Genomic DNA, 13243 nt, shown 5'->3' with positions numbered 1-13243 from the left:
CACGGTACTCAATGTCATATTCGGATAACAGCATTTGCCATCGGGCAATCCTTCCTGTTAAGGCAGGCTTTTCAAAGACATACTTGATCGGATCCATTTTGGAGATTAACCAAGTAGTATTGTTGATCATGTACTGGCGGAGACGTTTTGAAGCCCAAGCCAAAGCACAACATGTTTTTTTCGAGCATGGAGTAACGAGACTCACAGTCTGTGAATTTCTTACTCAAGTAATAGATGGCATGCTCCTTCTTACCAGTTTCATCTTGCTGTCCAAGCATACAGCCCATGGATTCTTCTAACACAGTAAGGTACATGATTAATGGTCTTCCTTCAACCGGAGGAATCAGTATTGGTGGTTCTAATAGGTACTCTTTGATACTGTCGAACGCTTTTTGGCAATCTTCAGTCCATACAACCCCTTGATCTTTGCGGCGAAGCTTGAAAATTGGCCCACAAGTAGCAGTCATTTGAGAGATATATATGGAGATATAGTTCAATCGTCCGAGAAATCCTCTTACTTGCTTTTCAGTTTTTGGTGCAGGCATCTCTTGAATAGCTCTGACTTTGTCGGGATCTACTTCAATACCTCTTTGGCTGACAATGAAACCCAAGAGTTTTCTAGATCTAACCCCAAAAGTACATTTGTTAGGATTCAAGCGAAGCTGATATTTCCTTAGTCGTTGAAACAACTTCAAAAGGTATTCAATATGTTCTTCCTCTGAGCTGGACTTGGCTATCATGTCGTCCACATAAACTTCGATTTCTTTATGCATCATGTCATGAAAGAGAGTAGTCATTGCCCTTTGGTAAGTTGCGCCTGCATTCTTTAATCCAAACGGCATTACTTTGTAGCAAAAGGTACCCCATGGGGTGATGAAAGATGTCTTCTCCATGTCTTCAGGAGCCATCTTGATCTGATTATAACCGGAGAACCCGTCCATGAAGGAAAAGATGTTGAACTTAGCGGTGTTATCAACCAGCATGTCGATATGAGGTAATGGAAAGTCATCTTTTGGACTGGCCTTGTTCAAGTCACGGTAGTCAACACACATTCTGACTTTGCCATCTTTCTTCGGAACTGGCACTATGTTAGCCAACCATTGAGGATATTCTGAGGTGACAAGAAAACCTGCGTCGAGTTGCTTTTGAACTTCCACTTTGATCTTGTTAGCCATATCAGGGTGAGTCCTTCGCAATTTCTGCTTAACTGGCGGACATTCTGGCTTCAATGGCAAATAATGCTGAACAATATTGGTATCCAACCCAGGCATGTCTTGGTAGGACCAGGCAAACACGTCAACATATTCTTTGAGAAGGTCTGTCAACTTACTCTTGATATCAGTATCAAGCAGCGATCCAATGGTCACTTCTTTTTTGTCTTCTTCAGAACCCAAGTTGATCTTTTCTAAAGGCTCTTTGTGAGGCAGAATGGCTCTTTCCTCGTGCTTAAGTAATCGAGAGATCTCGTCCGGGATCTCCTCTTCTTCCTCTTCTTCGGCTTCGAACACAGGAAACTCAAAGTTGGGAGAGGGCATAGGGTTATTGCATTCAATGGGTTTATCAATAGTAAATCTGCACATGTGATTTATATTTATTTCAGAAAATTTATGAATGCAAGAGTGTATACAGATTTTTTTTTGAAAAGTTTTTTTTTATTTTTTTTATTTTATTATTATTTTTTTTTTGGTTTTTTAGGATTACCATTTCCAGAAAAAGCAAAAATAAAACATATAATGTAGGGAATTCAAAATGACACTTTATTTATGATTCATTTTTGAAACAAAGCCCTAAACACAAACTCATTTGTCTTGGGCAGGACAAAGAGGGAAACTTTTAAAACAAAGCCCTATACACAAAGTTATTTGGGCGGAACATTTAAAAGCAAAGCCCTATAAAACATCTCTCTGCTTTGGGCTAGGCAGGAGGTCAAAATAACAGCGAAGTGATTACTTTGAGCGGCGAACAACATTCGGAACGTCGACAGCTTTCCAGTAGCAACGAACTCCTCTGTGTATTATGTATTCAGGAAAATTCTCTTCAGAATTGTCTCCAGTATTGACATTGACCGCTGGTCGAGCAGGATTTGAAGGTCCTGGTTTGTCAACCTTGTTCTTTGTAGAGTTGAAACGGTCTTCTTCTACTTCTTGAAGAGCATAAGATGAGTCACAATCTTCAGAATTTTCAGGATGTATTTCCCAGTCTTCAGGATGAAGAGACTCATTGTCAGCGACACTTTCTGAGTCAACTGCGGGACCATCTTCCCCTTCATCTTCAAAAATGGCATTTATGTGATAATAACCATCTTCAGGCTTGTTAATCTTCGCAGATGCATTGAATCCGAAATCTCCAGTAGTTTCAGGCTGCTGAGAAAATTGACAGGGCTGATAAACCTCTTCTGATTGACTATTATATTCAAAGGAATCTCCCCATCCAGTTGGTTGGATATCCTCAATCGCAATCTTTGAACTTTCAGGCGCAGTATATTTCACCATATAATCATATTTTCCACTTGGTTGTCCCAAGGTATCCCAAACCTCTGCAGGAATAGGCGGAATTTCTTTACCTTTGGATTTCTGTGACGGAGGATATGGTTCTTCCTGAGATATGTATCCTGAGTCATTGAGATAACATTTCCATTCTTCTTCAGTATCAGGTAGACCTTCTTCGATGCATTCTTCGATAAGGACATTAACCTCTTGAGGAATTGGGTTAAGGAATCCTCCACTAATGAATGTTTCTTTGATCGGACGAAGGGTTTCATCCTTCTTGATGCAGTTTGAGAATGTTGGTGAACATCCGAGACCTGCTCTAGTTTCATTCTTGGTAGGGATCACAACTTGCCCCCAGCCAGTGGTAGTTCCATCTTTCACTACTTTTGCTGCCTCTTTGTAAGAAGAGATTGATGCTTTCTTTTTGGAAGATTCGTCTTCTAAAGAGAGACCTTGGAACTGAGTTCCTTCCACATCATCAGCACCAATGAAAGAGAAATTGGATAAATGGCTCACCATCAAGGCTTGTTCTCCACTTATTGTTACCAATTTTCCATTTGTTATAAATTTTAACTTTTGGTGGAGCGTAGAAGTTACTGCCCCTGCTTCATGGATCCATGGTCGTCCTAAGAGGCAGCTATAAGCAGCTTGAATGTCCATGACCTGGAAGGTGATTTGAAATGTATGTGGACCAATTGTCATGGGAAGATTGACTTCGCCGATAACAGATTTTCGCGATCCATCAAATGCTTTGACAACTACACCACTGAACTTCATAGGCATTCCTTGGTAAGACAAGCGAGCAAGAGTCGTCTTTGGCATCACATTCAAGGAAGATCCGGTGTCTACCAACACATTGGACAAAGAGTCTGACTGACAATTCATAGAAATGTGCAAAGCAAGATTGTGATTTCTACCCTCCTCGGGGAGTTCTTCATCACAGAAGCTTAAATTGTTACAAGCTGTTATGTTAGCTATTATCCCATCAAAGTGATCAACAGTCACATCATGATCTACAAAAGCTTGATCCAAAACTCTCATCAGGGCTTCCCTGTGGGCTTCTGAATTCAAAAGCAATGAAAGTATGGAGATCTTCGAAGGAGTCTGCATAAGCTGATCCACAATCTTGTATTCACTTCTTTTGATAAGTTTCAAAATTTCATCAAAGTCAGGATTCACATTGGTTCCACTGGATTGACCAAAATCAATGTTTGTATTACTGACAGGATTTTGCCCGGTTGCAGGAGCAACAGGCTGCTTTGGAGGTAGTGGAGTATACACACGTCCACTTCTTGTTACTCGACTTACATCAGCAATGTTTACAACGGATGAGAGAGTAGGTAAAGGAACTTCTTGTCCATTCTTTATCATTGTTGTACTGTAATTGTATGGAACTGCCTTGTCAGAGTCATAAGGAACAGGTCCAGGTAGACAAATGATCAAAGGAGCAACAGGAACCTTTGGCTTGTTGTAAGTAACTTCCATGCGCTCAGGCATGTTGAAATGAGGAACGATGACGTTAACTGTAGGCATTTCCGAGTTGATATCTGAGACTAAAAGCTCATGCGGATAACATCCTATCATGTTAACTTCATTTTCATCCCTATTTCTGTAGATCTGAATAGTACCATTATCCAACAGCACTTGGAGATCTCTTCTCACAATCGAACACCCGTGAGGATCCACACAACATATTCTACAGGAACCGTATTGATGTTGGCGAAAATTCTGCCCCCGACAAAGAGTGGCGTGTATTTGTACCAAATCGGCTCTTGAGAAATTGATATTATAGACTCGGTACTGACCAGGACATCCATATACCATGTTTACAACATGCCCTCCATGATTGGGCAGCGGATTTGCTTGCACATTAGGATTCAAATTTCTGAAAGAGAGGAGATTAGATCTAACCAACCTCTGAACTTCATATTTCAAGGCTATGCAATGCTCAAGATCATGGCCAGGTGCTCCTTGATGATAAGGGCATGAGACCTCAGCTTTGTACCACCATGGGAGTTTCTCAGGTACTGGTGGTGGTGCTTTAGTTTGAACAAGACCTCTTTCAACCAAAGCAGGGTACAATTCTGTGTAGGTCATTGGAATTGGATCGAACTGTGGAGCTCTTTGTACTCGATTCTGATTATTATTAAGCTGCTGAACCTGTGGTCGAGGCTGTTGTTGTTGAAACTGCGGAGTAAACCCCGGATTCGGTGCGGTATTAACGACTGGCGCAATAGCAGCTACCTGTCGTGGACGATTGACATTTCCTCTTGGCCTCCCTTGGGATACCATGTCAACACTTTGTTCCTTCTTCTTTGGGAAACCGCTTCCGAACTTTTTGGTTCCACTTGAAGATCCACCTTCTTTAGTTAGACGTCCGGTTCGGACTCCTTCTTCTAGACGCATCCCCATGTTTACCATTTCGGTGAAATCACTTGGAGCACTAGCAATCATGCGTTCATAATAAAACGGACTGAGAGTATTCAAGAAGATCTTTGTCATCTCTTTCTCTTTTAACGGTGGATTAATCTGAGCAGCAGTTTCTCTCCATCGTTGGGCATATTCTTTGAAAGCTTCATGATCTTTCTGAGCCATGGACCGAAGATGATCTCTGTCTGGAGCCATATCCGAGTTATACTTGTATTGTCGGACAAAGGCCTCACCTAGGTCATTGAATGTTCGAATATTAGTGCTATCCAAGCCTGTGTACCACTTCAGTGCGGCACCAGTCAAACTGTCTTGAAAGTAATGGATAAGCAACTGATGATTATCTGCATAAGTAGACATCTTTCTGGCATACATCACAAGATGGCTTTGTGGACAAGAACTACCTTTGTACTTCTCAAAGTCAGGGACCTTGAATTTAGCAGGTATTTGTACACTGGGAACCAAACATAGCTCCTGGGCATTCTTTCCAAACAAATCTTTTCCACGGATAGCTTTAACTTCCAACTGCATCTTGTTAAACTGCTCTTGGAGATCTTCCACAAGATTACGCTGATTTATGCTATCATCCTGATCATGATAAATCTCATTGCCACCATAAGGAACTGTGTGAACCGTAGGGGTCGGAACTGTCATAGTGGGTTGAGAAAGTGCCATAGTGATTTGGGAAAAAGTTACCCCTGAATGTGGAATAAACGCCGAACCCTGTGCAGCAGGCGCTTCAGTTGTAGCTGTTTGAACCCCAGAGAAATTATGACGGAAACCTGTACCAAAGCTGAAAGGCGGGCCCCAACCTTCTGGCATGGAGAAAGATGGAATACCGAATGCAACTGTAGAAACCGGAGTAGTGACTTCAGATGTTACTGTCACTTGACTGTTAGGTGGCGGCGGCTGATTCTGTGCGGCCATCAAAGAGTCAACCAGAGTCGTGAGACTTTCCAACTTTTCCTGAAGGGTGGTCACTGTACCACGAAGCTCAATATTCTCTTGTTCAGAGTGTTCCATTACTCTTCTTCTGCTTGAACGAGTATTGTATCTGTGATCTGATTGCGAGCGCGGTCGAGAAACTTTGAGACGCGACAGCTTGACGATATATTGGAGAAAGATCCAAAAGATGAAACTCTATACAACAGACTCGATATGCAGAATGATGCATGCAAAAAAGAAATTTATGATTTTTCCAAATATTTTAAAGATTATTTCCTTGCAAACATTTGAACACAAACAAATCTTTTATTCATTCATTTTTTTTTTATTTTTTTATTATTGCAATAATGGGAAATGTTACATTATTGGAGCGTAGCTCCTTACAAAAGCAAATGATAAATAAAAATCTAAACAAATCTAAGCATCTTCATCAGACGAAGAACCAAATGCATTGTGCAGCTTGAGCTTCATGATTTCTTTCCCATAGTGAGCTTTCAATTCGGCCTTTTCAGCTCTCAGCTTGTCAACAACATTCTTCCAATCATCAGGAGTCGGAGCGTTGCTTATCGAGCCTTCCAGATTTTTCTTGCTTTCTTTGATATACCTCTTGATTGCAGCGTCTTTCTGACGAATCTTCTCATCTTTACTCATGAGCCATCCATCTTGATAATAGAGAGTTTCTTCGTGATCTTTCACTCTTTTCTTCAACTTTCTATTTTCCACCTCAGTGCTACGAAACTTTTCTTCCCAAGCATCTTTTTCTGTCCTCATCTTAGCCAAAGTGTCTTGGTATTCTTCCATAGTGGGAATGTTGGGTCGTTGAGATACTGCAGGAAACATGGGTTTTTCATAAGCATAAGGCATTTGGAACTCCTTTGCTCTTTTCTTTACCCAGCAGGTGTAGGCGTCCATGGCAATGCAATTTCTTTCCTCACCTTTTTCTTTTCATCGGATGTCGTACCAAGCTCTCACCATTCTCGCTTTCAACCTTTTAGGATTATCCCCTTCTCGGTAGAAGTATCCTTCCACTGAGGGGCCAACAGGTTTAACTGAATTTGCATACCCGAGTTGTCGTCGGGCTAGGACCGGATTATAGTTAATTCCTCCTTGTGTACCAATGAGGGGTACGTTGGCGAACTCTCCACAACTTTCAATGGTTTCTGTACCACAGCGAGCCAAGGTATACCAATGAATATCATTATTAGTAAGAGACATTAGTCTTCGAGGCCAACGCAAGCCTTCTCGGTTTTCTGTGAAAATAGGAGACTCAGGTAAGTGTGAAACAATCCATTTGAACAACAATGGTGCACAACATACAATGATTCCACCGCCTTGGCGATTCCTATGATGGACAGAGAAATACATGTCACCAAGTAAAGTCGGAACAGGATTTCCAATCAGAAAGATCTTTATGGCATTGATATCAACAAAGTTGTCGACATTGGGAAACAGAACCAACCCATAGATGAGCAAGGCTAGTATAGCTTCAAAAGCTATCATGCTACCAGTTTCGATGAAATCAAAGGCTTTCTTTATCAGGAAGTGTGAAGTTAAACCCAGGAGGTTTCCTTTGGTAGTCAAATTACTCTCTACTTCAGACTTTTTCATGTGGATACTTGATGCAATGACGTGTGACTTAGGAATGGCTTCCAAACCATTGAATGGTATTTTGTCAGACGCAGGAATACCTAAAAGATTGGCATATTCTTCCAAGGTCGGTACCAACTGGTAGTCTGGAAAGGTGAAACACCGGTAGACGGGATCGTAGAACTGAACCAGAGTTTTGAGAAGTCCTTCATCAACATGAGTGTTCAGGATAGGCAAAAGCTTTCCATAACTTTTCCTAAAATTAGAAGTATCTTGTACAGAAGATGCTAACTCTATCAGTCTTTCTACATCAGGCGTTTTGAAACCGTACTTTTTGGTATACCTTTTTTCCATAACTTAATCCTATAATGTTTGCAAAGAAAATTCTCTAAATTTTTTTGGAAAAATCATGTTTTTATGGAAAAAGATGGGTTTTTTAATGAATGTATGAATGCATGGATGCGTGGATGCCACATATTCAAACATGGTAAGGCAAACATGGTAATGCAAACAGGGTAACGCGAACATGGTAACGCATACATGGTAACACAAACATGGTAACACAAACATGGTAACGCATAGGTTCAAAGGTCCAAAGTCACGAGCATGAGGTCAGAGAACCAAAAATGGGATAGATCTAGTTAATCACCTGCATGACATGTTCTACTGATACGTCAGAGTCTACATTTTTCTTTCGGATATTACCGGCCTTCCACAATTAAACTCATGAGCCAGTAATATTCTCAAGAAAAACTCGTCTGAGTGTGGTTCTCCGCATGACAACTAATCCAAGTCTTCACCTGAATAGTTTCTGCACCACAACCTAATAAGGCCAGGATGGGTTGGGGTTCTACGGTCTCTCAGCTTCTACAGTTCAATGAAAGTAATAATGTCTTCGCTACGAAACATGCTAAACATATATTACCAACAAGGAACCTCCACTGAGCGGAAGGATTCTCACGTGCGCCTGCACATGACTATACCCTCCACCTAATTCTTATGTGTACTTAATCCGGGTTAGGATTTGTCCATAATGTATCACTTGTAACAGAACCACACAAGTAACAGAACCAGAACCACACATATAACAAAAAAATGAAATGAAAAATAAAGCAAATAGAATTAACCCTTCCTTTGGAAACAATAAAAAGATGGTCCCCAGCAGAGTCGCCATTTTTCTGTCGCGGGCGAAAAATCGTTTTGTTCCTCTTTTTGTGGGATGAGACACCTGATGCCTTCTTTGGGCTCGAGTGCTCATAAAAAATGATTTTTCTTTGTTCGGACCAAACTTTTTATTATTTCCAAAGGAGGAAAAGGAAAAAAGCTGCAATAACCTAAAAAGTGGGGGGAGAGATCTTTGGGTAAGAGGGTTGGTTATACGAAGGGAAGGTATTAGCACCCAACGTATCTATAGTACTCTATAGGTTTCTTTGCTTTGTTTTTCATTCCATGTTATTGAGAGGTTCTTGTGAAATAGGTGGGACCAAAGGTGTTTGTTTGATTATGCTCGCAAAGATCATCGCGATCCTCTGCATACATATCCCCTAGAGGGAATCAGAGCATCTGTAGCTCGGGGTCTACGGGTGCTAAGGTTTGAATGGTTTTTTTTGTTTTGTTTTGCTCGCCAAGGATCGACCTTGTGCCTACGTATTCTCAAAGGGATGTTGAGAAAGTCAGAGCAATCGTAGTTCCCACTTATGCTAGTGGAAGCAAAGGAAAATAGACAAATGTCGTCTAAATGCTAGATGTATCTAATCTATATCATCACATACATCTGTTTGATTTTGTTTGAAAATCTTTTCATTATAAGCCCGGGGCCATGCCACTTAGGGTGCTTAGAATGATAAAGATGTTTTTGTTTAACCAGCCTTGTGGCAAAAGTTTCAATGAAGTCAGCCTTGTGACAAAAACTTTGATTAATCAGCCAGCCTTGTGGCAAAAGTTTCAATGAAGTCAGCCTTGTGACAAAAACTTTGATTAATCATCCAGTACGGTGGTAAAACAGTTTGATTGATTAGCCAGCCTTGTGGCAAAAAGTTTGATTGATTGATTGATTGTTTGTGATGATATATAAGAGATACTCCTAGCATAGAGATGAAAAATGTCTAATCTCCTAGGGTATTTGATTTGGATATTGGGGATGCTTATAAGAAGCCCGTGGGTCCTTGTACGAAGCCCAAGAGGAGGCTATCCGAGGGTCCTTGCATTGTAAGCCCAAGAGGAGGCTATGGGAGGGACAATCCAGGGTCCTTGCATTGTAAGCCCAAGAAGAGGCTATTGGAGGGTCACTCGTTTGTACAAAGCCCAAGGGGAGGCGTGGTATAGTTGGTTTGAGCTCTTAGAGCGATTTCACCGGGAAACCATACTCTATGTCCTAACCTAAACCAGTGGAGATTCTTTGCACAAAGCCCAATAGGAGGCTATGGGGAACCTAGTGTTGTACTAAGTTGAACAAGCATATATAACACAATCACAAACATGAACAAGTACGAACAAATATGAACAAGTACATGAACAATTATGAACAGTTATATATGAACAGATATGAACAAGTATGAACAAGCACATATATATATGACAAAGTGTGTGTATATAATGGAGTTTATGAAGGAAATATACCTGTAAGCATGATCCATTTTGTATACACAGGGGCTCGGGACTCATACTCGGGGAGAGGCCCATTGAGTTTATTCAAAAGCTGTGTAAACAGGTATTTACAAAGGGCTTGGGACTTATACCTACATGGAGGCCCATGGTATTTTTTGGGAAGATTTAAAGAAAACCTTCATTTTTGGTTTGTTATTCAAAGTTTTTTTAAAAAAACACATTGATTGAGATATGTACAAAAGTGTGTGTACAATGAAATACCTAATTTCATGTACAGGAATGGGTATGTACAAAAGGGGCTTGGGACTTATACCTACATGGAGGCCCATGGTATTTTGAAAAGTTTTGAAGTTTCTTTGAAGTTTTGTTGTTTTGAAAATGATTTGAAAATTGTTTGAAAAGATTTTTGTTTTGAAGTTTTATTGTTTAAAGAAAAAAACAAATTGTACAAAAAGAAAAGAAATGGGACTTACACTCTCTAATATTCGAGAGGCCCCACTTCGTTTTGAAAATCAATTGATCAATTAAAAAAAGATTTAATCAAAAAGAAGTGGTTTATCGTTTTGAAAAAGAATGATCGTTTGTTTTAAAACAATTTGAATTTGACAAAAGTCAACTTAATTAAGTAAAAAAAATCAAATTTTAATGCTTAATTAAGACCTAAGTGATTAGGGTTTGATCACAAAAAATATTTACAAGTGATTAGGTTAAGAATCAAATGAAAAACAATATTTAAAAGTATTTAAAAAACTTAAAAACATGTCATTTTAAACCTATTTAAAAATGTATTAAATAAATCTTTTTTGATGATTTTTTTTTGGTATTCATAAAATATATGTGTTAAATAAAGAGTGTACAAAAAATGAATGAAAAATGAATTAATTTGATGTGTTAATTAATTAATTGAAGTTGTAAAAGAAAATGAAAGAAAATAGTGTTAAAAAAAGAGGGTTTGGTCTCACAAGGGTTTGAACCCACGACCTGGAGGTTACCAACCAAAACACTTGCCAACTGAGCTGCGCGCGCAGCTTGTAAATAACACGCTTCCATTTAATTATATTTTAAAACGAACCATTTGAATTTCTGAACAAAAAATGGCGCCAAGAACACATCCCTAACTTGATTTTGAATTTTCTGAAAACTGAGTTGTTTTGATCTATCAAAGGGTCTATCTCACTCGGTTTTTCACGAGGAACATGATGGTGCCCTCATAATTCATTTATTTTCACTCTAAGGGGGTCAATTTTGTGATGAACACGAAGAACCCTAAAACTGAAATTCAATGTGAAATCGTGTATGATCATGATATGATGCAATTGATTGAGGGTTATTATTCAATGATGGTGCAGAAACAAGATGGTAACTCAGTTTTTCATTTATGATGCATGTATGATAGAGTTTGAAGTTCATGAGCACTTACCTCAAAAACGACCAAGCTGGAGATTGAATTTTGCAAAGGAGGTGTTCCAGTTGTTGTTTCTTGATCTGGACAGCATCAATGGACCTTATGGAACATGTTTGAATGCTTGGAACAGTTTGAATTCACTTGAGCAAGGCCATGGAACCCGATCTGCAGATGCTTTAAGAGTGAATCGAATTTGAAGATGGAGGTGTTTCAGATTGCTGGTGAGTGTTTGGATCATTCATATGAAGTATATGGATGGTGTTAGAAGTGTTAGTTTGGACAGATATAGCTTGGTATGGATTTTGGCATGATAAGGTTCAATATATGCAAATATGGAAGTGAGGTAGTGATTTTGAATTTTGAGGTGTTTTTGGGTGCATGAGTGATTCAAACACATCCCATATGATGTTTATGGTTTGCTAGAATCATCACTTTGGCCATAGCTTCAAGGATTTGGAGGTTGGGATTTCTACCTCACTTTGAAACATGAAACTTGCAATTCAAGAAAGAAAGAGAAAACCTATGCTTTGTGAGGTTTTGGTGTCATTTTGAATGAGTTAATGACCTCTATTTATAGGCCAAAGAGTCTGAACTCAGAGCTTTGCAACTTGCTTCAAGAAGTGATGATTTGGCTTAAGGGATAGAAAGGAATCTTTCACATTTAATGCAATGGTTAAAAGTAACTAAACCATGGTTATTTTGGCCAAGCTTCTTATCTCTTTCCTATCTGATCTTAAACCAGAAAATATCATTCAATCATTGCTTTGGTGTGTCATTACTTGCATTATTTGGCAAATTGGTTCATAACTTTGCAAAAATGGCTTGAAATTTCAAGTGAAATGGTCACTAATGTCAAAATTCAAAACCATAGCTATACTCCATATTTTTTCATGCTCTTGGACATTTTGGAAAGCTCATATTACATACTTCAAAACCCTAGTTGAAAGTTTCTTCAAGATCTTTAAGGAAGTGGGTGAAAAAGATCCATGAACTTTGAGAAAAATGAAGTTTCAAGTGAAATTTTCCAAAGATGCCAACTTTGAAGCTCCATATCTCTTAAATGGTTGATCTTATGGAAAAAAATTATATGTGTCAAAGTTGTTTATTGGATCAAAATCTACAACTTTCATGTTGGAAGTTTTTTTCAGTTTGTAGGTGAAATTTTGAGTTATTCCCTTCCAAAGTTTGGAAAAAACCATTGAAAAACACTTAGAAAATTTTCTAAGTATGAAAAGTCAAACTTTGACTTTTTGATTCTTGATTGATTTTCTTGATTTTTCTTGATCAAATGACTTCTCATATCATATATTGATGATTCAAAACTTCAAAAGTCATGGTTGACCAAAATTCCCAAAAGTCAAAGGTGTTCTTGTACAGTTGACTTTTTGAGACGAATCGCGTTTCTGGAGATCTCAAATGAAACAGGCTATCCTCACCAAATGAATGGTATGAATGGATCATATTGAGGCATTAGAGGATATTGAGCCATGGTTTGAGTTGTGGCACCATGTCCTGATTAAAAAGGCAGTTGTTCAGTGAATTAGGTCAAAAACCCTAATTGTCGACCTGATGAAATTGATGACTGTGGATCTTGAATTGAGATGTAATTTCCATTGGATATTGTCATAGGGATTATTTGAGGATGATTGAAACCTTTGATTGACTTCCTGGGGATTTTTAGGGTTTCCCAAATGTGATCCCTGATTTTGGTCCCTGATAGTTCAAAACCCTGATCTGAGGATTTGTCTGATCAACCTTTGTATAGGAGATGTTATGAGCCAAT

The sequence above is a fragment of the Vicia villosa genome, linkage group LG7 (genome assembly GCF_029867415.1).
Source record: "Vicia villosa cultivar HV-30 ecotype Madison, WI linkage group LG7, Vvil1.0, whole genome shotgun sequence".
In the NCBI taxonomy this organism is placed as follows: Eukaryota; Viridiplantae; Streptophyta; class Magnoliopsida; order Fabales; family Fabaceae; genus Vicia; species Vicia villosa.
Note: the sequence above shows the minus strand (reverse complement) of the source record.